Genomic DNA, 12,361 nt, shown 5'->3' on the forward strand with positions numbered 1-12,361 from the left:
TAGACGTATTCACAACAAAGAAAGAATGGGTTGGCAGGACCTCTGGCACTCAGCTGAGTCCAGATGGCTCACTCACTCTGAACTCCTCAGAAGGCACCAAAATACAACCGTGGGAACTAACCCTTATAGATTTAAGGAAGTTTTACTTACCGAAAAAACTGGAATGGTCCCTGTCTACCTTCCATGATCCCTCTCCTAAGGCTATCTACTGGGAAAATGGAAGCTCCCTGCATAATCCCCCCAATCTACCACCTAAGCTCAAGGTACCCATGCACATCACTCTCAACAAACAATGGAATGCTACTCTGTCATGGAATCAGTGGCTTTTCAAGTTCCGAACCATTTGGAATAAGGAAAATCCCGCTAAACACTTTGTTCTACTCTGGATAATCCTTCACAAAGCTGTCTGGACAAGGTACAGAATGAGGTCTCCTGGACTGGGCACTGGAGCTTGTAGCAGGTGCCATCAACAAAAAGAGGACATCCCGCATCTTTTCATGAGTTGCCCCTCTAATTCTACTATACTGTCCCTTTTAATTAGTGCACTGGGCTTCACCCCAACTGGAAATAATTTCTACTTGGTGATTCAATTGCAATTTTGTTAGTTGTTTGGAAGAGGATCCGAGGAGAGTTCTTCTGAATCATATGGCGTGAAAGGAATGAAAGTATCTTTAATAATGCTTACCAGACTAAAAGTCTGAGAATATTATTTTCCCACTTTTCCTTGCAGGTAAACCAGCTCAAGCTTGATCAGTGCATGGGCTCCTATAACAACGCAAACATCAACAAACAATAGGAAGTTCTACTGGATGGCTCGTACACCGACCTCAAGCGAATGATTGACGACTACAGGTCTGAAGAGGAGAAACTTAGAAGGCAACATTTCAATGGCCTTTGCCTAATCACCCACCTCCAAGATGTCCTCCATTCCCTACCCGGTAGTAGCCGGTGGTGATTACAAAGGGTTAATGGAATACTGTTACTGTAACTTTTGGAAGACTGCTATAATATTTGGTATCTAATGACCATTGTAATCCCCCTTGGAAAAGCTATTGTAATTTTTTTAAAGACTGCTGTAAAATTTGGTATCGAATGGCCATTGTAATCCTCCTAGGAAAAACAGGTTTTAGCCTGTCCCCATCACCTTAGATACATGTAATGTTGTTTCTTTTCTAATACAATCCTCCTATCGCCTTTAATAGGGGGGGGGGGGGGGGGGGGGGGGGGGGGGGGGGGACTTGCATTGCCTTCAAGATGCGAGCATTTGTGATTGCATCGAGATAATAACATCAAGCATAGCCTACCATGCATCCTCTCAATATAGTACTGCTACAAGACTACAACGTACAACCTATGACTCATTTTAGACTTAGTGCTCTCTCAAAAAACTATAAGGGAAACCCCTCTGTGAAACAAAAGTGAGACTTACATTGAGCAAAGAGTTTGTGTCAGTGGGGGAAGAAAGAGAGAGAAAGAGAGCACAACATTTTTTATAAGCTTCCTCTTGACTCCTCAGCCCACTTGCAACAAACTTCAAAGAAAGAGACCCTAAGTGTACACCCTACAAGCCTCAATAAATATGACAGTACATATGTCTAAAGACTAAACTTCCTTCCAATGAAAATTTTCCTCATACGGTGTTAGGAGTTGACGCCCTTCTTCCCTTCTCTGACTCTCGAGCCCTTCGTATGAAGGCAACATCGGTGTTTTGAAAGGAGAAGGCAAAATATGCCCATCCTCATCGAAGGATGCTAATCCCACTCTCCTGTCATTAGAAGGGCAACCCTTAGGAAAGCCCTTCCTGGACTTGAACTGAGGTCAAGGACCTTCAAAGGTAGGAGTGGAGACATTTTCATTCACATTTGCATTTTACATATTGACTGGAATTAAGAGTAGATGAGGGGGAATTAAAAGTAGATGAGGGGAATTGGGGTGTGGGGTTAAGCCATTCATAATTTGGTAATTCCCTAAATTTTAATGGGAAATGGGCCAGTGGCCATTGCTAAGTTCTAACTTAACCTAATGGCAAATGGCTACTCAGTGCTCACCCAAAATTTTGAACGAGCCAGACTCCAGAGCCGTGGCGCGAGCACAACGAGTGTAACTCTTGCTCTCAGCCTCTCTATGTAGGTGCCTGTAGGGATTTGGAAAGATATTGAGTGTCGATGGTCACAAGGGGCTACCATCATCCCCACACACATCAAAGGAACTAGAGCAAAAGAGGAGAAAGAAATGTGGGATTTGCTACGTCAACGCATGAGAGAGTTGGAAGGTCTTGTGACAACACGAAGACTCATGATCAGAGACTTGCGAGCAACCTTCAGACTCTTCTCAAGCTCTCAGTTTTCCCCCTATTAAGCTTCATCCTCGGACAATGTAAGAATTGATTAGTTTCTCCAATAGATTCTACTTGTTTCTTGTATGGAAAATGGATGCCTTGACGTTTAATTTGCATTTGACAAATGAATGTTGCTACTTCTCTTTGATGGCCTTTGTCATGGACAAGTATTTGGTAGTGCTGAAAAATGCTTGTTCTTTAAGTTTTATGTGCTATGTATCGAGTTGAGCTTGAGGTTGGTGTATATTTCTGATGTTCTTAATACTATCCACTCATAATTGTGAGTTTTGCAAAAAAAAAAAAAAAAGTGTTGTGTAAGGGGACATTTTTTACTCTTCTGTCATTGGAAGGGCAATGTTAAATTTTTCCCTTTTATCCTTAAGGGCATACTTCTTACATACCTGTCTTTTGACATTTTGAGTTGCCTATCAAATCCTAACAGTGCTCATACCAATCAAATCTTCTTGCCTCCCATGTGGCAATTTCCTTGCTGAACACCTTTATCTCTTTATGATGTATGTTAGGGTGTGGTCACGCGAGGCATAGTTATCTGTTGCGGATAATTATGCCTATCAAGGGTTTATCGTTAATAAAGGATTTGACCTAAAGTCCATTGTTGTCGCACAAGCAAAAGTAATCCGCAACACTTGCAGTGGTTTTTTGTGGGCACTGCTGACCGTCAATAGCTAGGTTGTAGACATGCGGGGGAAGGAGAAAGAGAGAGAGTGAGTTACATTCCAACCTGCTAGCCAAATAAAGCCAACATTCTAAAGCCACCTGCAAAGCTGTCAACGCGTAAGCTACAATCATTCCTCATTTTTTAATGATTTTCTTTGGGTTGTGTTTTGCAACTATGCCGATTTTGACATAGTTGGGAAATGGCATGCATAGTAGAAATAAGCATCCTTAGCAACTGTGTGTGACCATGCACAAGGCATAGTTATCATTTCAAATAACGGATACCCTCGGGGGGTTCACTATATGTAAACCTACCATATCACGTGTGTTCAAAACATGTTTGTAAAACCCCTTATCTGTAAATTTTGTTAGGAATATAATGTACCCTTTTCTTTTAAAATCTGTAAGTTTTTTTCAAATTTGAAAAAATAATATCCTTCTGTATATATATTTCTGTAAGTTTCAAGAACTTTAAATACCCTTCTGTTTAACTCACGTGATAGGTTACATTTTTCTTAGGTGACCTCCCCGGGTGGATACCTAAGCCTCACATGACCAGCACCATATAGTTGTATCGAGTACCATTTTTTTTGCCAAGGCAAAACAAAGTAGACAATCTACGTTATAAGATGTATGTGAAGCGAGGAGACCCTAGGTCTGTTTGGAGCTCGACAGCCTTGGCCTATGCACGCGAGGCGACTGCGTCCAAGGGTTGGGCTTTTGATAGGCATAGGGGAGACGGTGTGTTGCGCACCTTTCTCGGCTGCCGAATAGAGTCGGACAATGATCGTGAGGGCAGGGGATTCTCCTGGGGAGGGAGACCTCACTGCTTTTTGCTCTGGTTCGGTGGCTCCACCTCGTTCGCAATTCTCTTTTTTGTTTTGAATCAGAGGCTTGGCGGTGGCCCCCTCTCCATGCTTGGAGAGACTCCTGCGGGCCCAGCATGTTTGCAGTCAAGATTCGGGACTTATGCTGGTTTAGGTCTCATTCAGTTGGTGCTAGTGGAGAGGAGTGTTTACAAGTTAGTGTGTTGGGGGGTTGTTGAAGGAGGTGCAGATCGATGGTGATAGTGCTGAGCTCCATCATGGGAGTCTTAGCATCGCCCCCTTTGTTGGGTCAGAGTTTGGTGGTGTTGTTGGGCTCATTATCTATGGTTCAGCTCTTACTTCTACTCCTTTTTGAGGTCCTGCTTCATTTCTCTAGGGATTGACATCGACAGTATTCAAAGATACTCTTTGGGCATATCATCTGTTTGTGGCAGAGGCGAAAATATGGTGGAACCCGTGAGGCTCTTCTAGTGATCGGGACTAGCGGCCCACCCTCTCGGCTAGTAATGCGGTGTTCCATGCTTCTAATGTTTGTACCTTTCCCTTTGTTTGGGATTGGCCTCCATGTTTAGGCCCGATCTTGGATGTATTAGCGGTTGATGTATAGGATGGTTTTGTTTTTGAGCTGGTATGGGATGTTACTGTCACGTGAAGCTCTGGCCCGATGGGAGCATGGCTAGCCTTGTAAGTTTTTTGTCATTAATCTACGTTCCTCTCAGATTTTGTGGGTTTGGCAAAAAGAAAAAAACGAATGTCATTCGATGTTATAGCCCATATTTTCTACCTTCAATCGAGAATTAGTACATAGGTGGTGGTCACGCGAGGGCTCAGTTATCCATTTGGGTAACTAAATCTACTGAGCCTCCTATGCATTGAATGAGCGATAATTGAGCCTTGGTCACGGTCACACGTGAGCACAATTATCAGTGATTACCTACATGTGGTAGTCAGCAACAGCTGCACGGAGAATATTGACTTTGCTAGTATGTGCCTCTAATCCTTGTAAGCAGGTCAAACTATAGGGTATCTCATGAATACCCTCCAAAAAGATAAATAAAAGGAAAGTGTAGTGACGTGGAGAGAGAGAGAGAGAGAGGGGGGGAGAGAGGGCGAGTGTCAGCAGGTGTTGAGAGAGAGGGAGCTACGATATTTTTGTGTGTGTCGTGGAGTGCAGCAAGGCGGAAGCAGTGCAATCGACGTAGGGAGAACATCTCTCTGCACCTCTCTCTCTCTCTCTCTCTCTCTCTCTCTCTCTCTCTCTCTCTCTCTCTCTCTCTCTCTCTCTCTCTCTCTCTCTCTCTCTCTCTCTCTCTCTCTCTCTCTCTCTCTCTCGTTCGTGATCTGCAGGGGAGCCCATGGGTGAGCACGAAGGGGGTGACACAGATATGCTGCGAGCAGGTAGATGGATGGCATGACCTTCATGGCCGTGTGTGTGTGTGTGTGAGCTCGTCATGAACCAGGGTAAGGCAAGCGAGGGAAGCGGATTGTGTGAGCGAGGGAAGCGGACTGTGTGAGCCGACGTGAGTTTCCTTGAGAATGGCGACACCTTGTGAGCAAGGGGGACAGTCAGCAAGCTAGTTGTGAGATGGCGTGGGCTCTGCATCTGGGCATCCTAAAGGAGGGGCAATGGCGCGCGTGCATCAGCTCCAGCTTTTAGGCTCAATGGAATCTTCAACGTTAATTAATTAATGAAGAGGCACTTAGACCCAGTATACCCGTCTCTTATTTTGCTAGTAGGCCATGCCAATTTTCGCAAAAGGTTTATTAAATAGAATCTCGCTGGATGATTTGGTGATTGAAGGAAAAAAGGAAAAGGATGCGGCACGTGGTAGGGCAGGTGGAGGGGAGGGACTGGCAGGGATGGCCAACTGCTTGTCTCTCACGTATTTATGTAGGGTTGGACGGGTAAGGTGAACCAAAAGTCGGCTGGTTACATGCAGAAGAGAGAGAGAGAGAGATATGATGTCTGCGGCAAGTGCCAAAGGATTTTTTTGGCTTGGCTCCGATGGCGGATATCGTCTAGATGGTATTGGGAGGTGTTCAATTTGCTTTCGATGTTATGCTAGGGAGATGGCGATAGTGCCAGTGTCCGCATAGACCAGTAGGAGGGCATGGAGATGAAGCGATGATGCAAGTCCCTGCATGGAGAGAGAGAGAGAGAGAGAGAGAGAGAGAGAGAGAGAGAGAGAGAGAGAGAGAGAGAGAGAGAGAGAGAGAGAGAGAGAGAGAGAGAGAGAGAGAGAGAGAGAGAGAGAGAGAGAGAGAGCGTTGCATTGCTTGCCGCCTTCGTCGTGCAGTGCTACTAAGGGCAACAATGGATGAAAGGACGACAGGGTTTGATGCAGACGAGGCCAGCGATGGCGACGCGGGGAGAGGGAAAATGAAATGAAATGAAATGTTATATTAACGTCTTCAAAAGGCCAGAATGACCTATGAGACCAAATTGATACAAAAGTGGTGAATCTGTTACAATGTCTAGGTACCTTAGTACCAAAGTACTAAGTGTGAAAAGTGTTAAAGTGTGAAAATAAATGTGAAAAACTAAATACAAAGTATTAAATAAACTTCTTAGGAGCATTCTCGGTGTCTGGCTAGAATGCTTCTAATCCTTTGTTGTAGTCTCCTCCGGTGAAGTGTGCTTCTGCATCTCAGTCGTGGTCGTCTCGATTTCCTAAGCTCAATCGCCCTGTCAATGAGGGTGCCTTTGGTATGAATGTGGGTACTCCTTTGTGCTGGCTGCTGGCCTCTTGCTTCTCCTTCCACTCCTGCTTCTCTCGATCCAAAGAAATCTGTGATCTGCCTCTGAGGCTGTAGTGCTCTTTGTCTTCTCATTAGATTATCCCTGTGCCGATGTAGTTCCAGTAGGTACAAGCCTAAGCATTTTTTATCTTGGTATTGCATTACTCTATCTAGAGGTCCAAAGCCTTCTTTAAATAGGCAATGGAAACGCCCACGTATCTCACAGTATACGCTGCAATGGCATATGTAGTGTAATTCTGTCTCTGGCTCCATTCCGTATAACTTGCAAATTCTGCTCTCAGGTGGGATTCCCCTAAATCTGCCAAATTCAATTTCCAGCTGGTGTGAGGATGTACGAATCTGACCAATAGCACATCTCAAACCATGAGACAGGTGGGTATCCATGTAGCTCGGGCGAATCACAAATCCATCTTCAGATAGCTGTAGGAAGTTTTCTTTGTAGTTGGCCATCTTCGTGCCCAATTCTTGTGTAGGGTCTACCCATGTCCTCTTAGTATCCAACTATATAAGATCCTGACGGATGATTTTATTAATCTCCATTCGTGTAATTGCCAGTGATGGAGCCGCAAGAGAGTATTGGAAGGGGGGTAATCTTTCCATATTGAACCCGTGTCTCTGAAACCACGAGGACAGTTGCGCATACCAGCATGATGTATCCCCTTTCATTGCTAATTGTCGAGAGGATTCGAGGGCCAGTCTAGTATATCGGCAATTATTTGTATCCCACAAACCATGTATAAAGGACACTGATCTGGTAAGAGATTCAATTTCTATCATAGGGGCAGCTAGTTCTGCTCGGGTAATCGCGTGTGGTACGGAGGCCTTGGCTCTAATCATTCGGAAATCATAGATACCAAAGGTCTCTCCATTGACTTCCAATTATCGTGATCCATAGATGGTCCCCAAATCTGGACCCCATAAAGCATAGCCGAAGCCACCACAATATCAAAGAGCCAAAGTTTTATTCGTGGTTCCTGAAACTGCACTTGTGAACACATCCTCTCCAACCCTCCCAAGGCCGCAGATGCTCTGGACAATCTAGCATCCGCTGCTTTCTTAAGAGTAAACTTCGGTCCTACAAATACCACACCAAGGTATGTGTATGCATCTGTGTACTCTACTGTATCCTGGCCATATGAAAATGTAGGTGCCGATCTCCTAACCCACTGCGGTGTGGTGTTAAACACCATAACTTTGGTTTTACCCAAGTTTACCGATAGTCCACTGTCCTCCGCGAATTTATGTAATGCATCTAGCTGCTTCTGCATTCCATCTGGTGATTCTTCTATCAATACAATATCATCTGCATACAACAACAAAGGGATCCATGACCCTGCAAGTTGAGCACCTCTGTCACCCTCTCTATCAATGTAATCTGATACCTCATCTATGTACATACCAAATAAAGTAGGGGATAGTGGGCATCCCTGCTTTACTCCAATGGTGGAATGATTAATGTCCGAATCTCCTTCTGGAGTACGTACATAACCAGTTACTGACCCGTATAAGGCCATGATCCCCCAAATAATCTCTTTGGGGACCCCTAACTCTTGCATCCTGCGCATCAATCTGGCCCTTGGTACTGTATCAAAAGCTTTCCAAAAATCCACAAAGCAACAATACATCCTTCTCCCGCTTTCTCTTCCTTCCTCAATAATGGCTCTGAGTTTAAGAATATGATCTAAAGTGGAATAACCCCTCCTGAATCTAGCTTGTCTTGTTGCCCTTATGCCCTCATTCTCTGCCCATTTACTCAATTTTTTTTCAAGAATGGATGCGTACAGTCGGGTCAATGTGTGATCTACCATAATGGTATGGTAGTTCCCGGGTATCATAGGATCCCCTGACTTGAAAATAGGTACGATAGTAGATAATTTCCAAGATTCAGGTAATCCTTCACACATGACCCGATTAAACAGAAGTCCTTGCGATTAAACAGACGAGCAAGGACTTCTGAAAGTAGATCCCTGGCATGGATCAGATGTTTTGCTACTAAACCATCATGATCATATGCTCTTCTTGTCTTCATCTTATCAATGGCTTTTTTCACCATTTCCGTAGTAAAGAAAGTACTAGTAGCAGGGCATGGCTCTAGCGGATCTAGTAATGGAGGCTCTCCAGATACCATATATAATGATGTTACATATTGACCCCAAATCTCAGACAGAGAGAGAGAGAGAGAGAGAGAGAGAGAGAGAGAGAGAGAGAGAGAGAGAGAGAGTAGGCTAGCGATGGTGGCACATAGGGAGGGAGAGATGATGCCCTTTTCTATCAAATTCCCAGATTCGAAAGGAATCTACGTAAGAAATTAATTCAGTTGAGTGATTTTAAACCCAGTAGAGCAAAAGTTGACTTGAAAATAGTAGGTAGAGAAGAGAGAGGATCTAAAAAGAGAACATTGATTCTTTTGAAAGTTGCCTGCATTAAATGCATTAAATGTATTACAAACTCCCCCTAATGCAAATGTGTCAAGATTGGCAGAATATGTGAGTACTTTTCATCACTTAAAAATATACATTGCCATTTTTCTATGGGATGGCCTTATTATTATGTGTTGTCTTTAAAATTACATTAGATTCTAGCACACATGGAGACATGTATGCTAGAGTCTAGTTGTCCATGTGAGACACGACTTTAAGATCCAATGACTATGTAGTCTCTTTTTGTTTTTTTTGTCTTGGATACATTAATGGATTGGATCCTATTTGGCCCCTTCTTACATGATGGCACATGGGCAAGGCTCACCAAAAAACTTTTTCTCAACCCTAGAAAAAAAATGGGCACACTTAAAACCCTTTCAATTTTTAGGTCAAAGTTTGAAGGATTTGCCAGTTTCAACATTAATGGTTGTAAAATTTTACCGGTTTTCTTCATGGTAAGCTTAGACCCCGGCCGAATTAACACTAAAGTCCCATTTTGTGTGAACATTAATGATGGGTATTCTTGAACCTCCCATAGACATAGGATGGAGATATGATACATGCCATGAATGAATTTCCCACAGCGTGTTAGGTAGTATGCGTCTCTAATCTTTGTAAGCAGGTCAAACTATAGGGTATCTCATGAGATACCCTCCAAAAAGATAAATAAAAGGAAAGTGTAGTGACGTGGAGAGAGAGAGAGAGGGAGGGAGAGAGGGCGAGTGTCAGCAGGTGTTGAGAGAGAGGGAGCTATGATATTTTTGTGTGTGTCGTGGAGTGCAGCAAGGCGGAAGCAGCGTAGCCGATGTAGGGAGAACATCTCTCTGCATCTCTCTCTCTCTCTCTCTCTCTCTCTCTCTCTCTCTCTCTCGTGATCTGCCTGGGGAGACCATGAGTGAGGGCAAAGGGACTGAAAGAGAACATATGTCTCCATCTCTCTCTCTCTCTCTCTCTCTCTCTCTCGTGATCTGCCTGGGGAGACCATGAGTGAGGGCAAAGGGACTGAAAGAGAACATATGTCTCCATCTCTCTCTCTCTCTCTCTCTCTCTCTCTCTCTCTCTCTCTCTCTCTCTCTCTCTCGTGATCTGCAGGGGAGCCCATGGGTGAGCGTGAAGGGGGTGACACAGATATGCTGCGAGCAGGTAGATGGATGGCATGACCTTCATGCTTGTGTGTGTGTGTTTGTGTGTGTGTGTGTGTGTGTGTGTGTGTGTGTGTGTGTGTGTGTGTGTGTGTGTGTGTGTGTGTGTGTGAGCTCGTCATGAACCAGGGTAAGGCAAGCGAGGGAAGCAGATTGTGTAAGCGAGGGAAGCGGACTGTGTGAGCCGACATGAGTTTGCTTGAGAATGGCTACACCTTGTGAGCAAGGGGGGACAGTCAGCAAGCTAGCTGTGAGATGTTGCGGGCTATGCATCTGGGTGTCCTAAAGGAGGGGGAATGGTGCGCGTGCATCGGCTCCAGCTTTTAGGCTCAGTGGAATCTTCAACGTTCATTAATTAATGAAGAGGCACTTAGACCCAATATACCCGTCTCATGAAGTATATTTTCTTTCGAGTATTATCATGAGATATGTACCATGATTCTTGTTGTACTTGGGTTTTGTCTTACATACTAGCTTGGCTTCTCTAAAGATTGACATCGACAGTAGCCGAAGATACTTTTTCGGCATATCATCTGTTTGTGGCAGAGGCGACAATATGGTGCAACCGGTGAGGCTCTTCTAGTGATGGGGACTAGGGCCCCGCCCTCTCGGCTAGTAATGCGGTGTTCCGTGCTTCTAATGTTTCTAGGTATCCCTTTGTTTGGGGTTGGCCTCCATGTTTTGGCCCGATCTTGGATGTATTGGTGGTTGATGTATAGGATGGTTTTGTTTTCTAAGGTGTATGGGATGTTACTGTCACGTGAAGTTGTGGCTCTATGGGAGCATGGCTAGCCTTGTAATTTTTTTGTCATTAATCTATTTTCTGCTCAGATTTTGTAGGTTTGGCAAAAAGAAAAAAAAGGATGTCATACGATGTTATAGCCCATATTTTCTACCTTTAATCGAGAATTACTACATAGGTGGTGGTCACACGAGGGCTCATTTATCCGTTTGGGTAACTAAATCTATTGAGCCTCCTACGCATTGAATGAGCGATAATTGAGCCTTTGTCATGGTCACACGCGAGCACAATTATCAGTAATTACCTACATGTGTAGTCAACAAAAGCTGCACGAAAGATATTACCTTTGCTAATAGGTAGAGAAGAGAGAGGATCTAAAAAGAGAACATTGATTCTTTTGAAAGTTGCTGTATTAAATATATTACAAACTCCCCCTAATGTAGCTGTTCCAAGGTCGGCAGAATATGTGAGCACTTTTCATCACTTAAAAATATACATTGCCATTTTTCTGTAGTATGGCCTTATTATGTGTTGTCTTTAAAATTGCATTAGATTCTAGAACACATGGAGACATGTATGCTAGAGTCTAGTTGTCCATGTGAGACACGACTTTAAGATCCAATGACTACGACTTTAAGATCCAATGACTATGTAGTCTCTTTTTGCTTTTTGTCTTAGATACATTAATGGATTGGATTGGATCCTATTTAGGCGGGCAAGGCTCACCAAAAAAACTTTTTTTCCAACCCCCGGAAAAATTGGGCACACTTAAAACTCTTTCAATTTTTAGGTCAAAGTTTGAAGGATTTACTGGTTTCTACACTAATGGTTGTGAAATTTTACCAATTTTCTTCATGCTAAGTTTAGACCCGGCCTGAATTAACAAACACTAAAGTCCAATTTTGTGTGAACATTAATGATGTGAACCTCCCATAGACATAGGATGGAGATATGATACATGCCATGAATGAATTTCCCACAACGTGTTAGGTAGATTGTGTTCCCCTTTATAGAAGTACTAGTACGGCCCGTTGCCTTCGGCGGCCTCTCTCTCTCCCCCTCTCTCCCTCTTTATCGCGTGTAAAGGGGCTTGTTTTTGTTTTGGATTTTAGCCTTCAGGTCGCAGATTGCAACATCTGTAAAGGGCTCCCCCTTTCGTCATATTATGTTAGTAGATATTTTCTTTCCAGTATTATCATGAGGTATGTAACATAATTCTTGTTGTACCTTGGTTTTGCCTTACATGCTAGCTTGGCCTTTCGAAAAGATTAACACCCCCCACAAAGAAGCCAAGGATGTTGAGGTTACCACGAGATCTATTCTCCTCATGTATGGTCATTGTACCTACCTTGACGTTTGCAAGGACGAAGGGGAAACCAGTCATTATTTATTATAGCTACACGATAGCTTGATGAACATTAGCACTAAACAAAATATTTTTCTTTACACTCAAT

This window comes from Adiantum capillus-veneris, chromosome 16 (assembly GCF_014529385.1).
Source record: "Adiantum capillus-veneris isolate H3 chromosome 16, ASM1452938v2, whole genome shotgun sequence".
NCBI lineage: Eukaryota > Viridiplantae > Streptophyta > Polypodiopsida > Polypodiales > Pteridaceae > Adiantum > Adiantum capillus-veneris.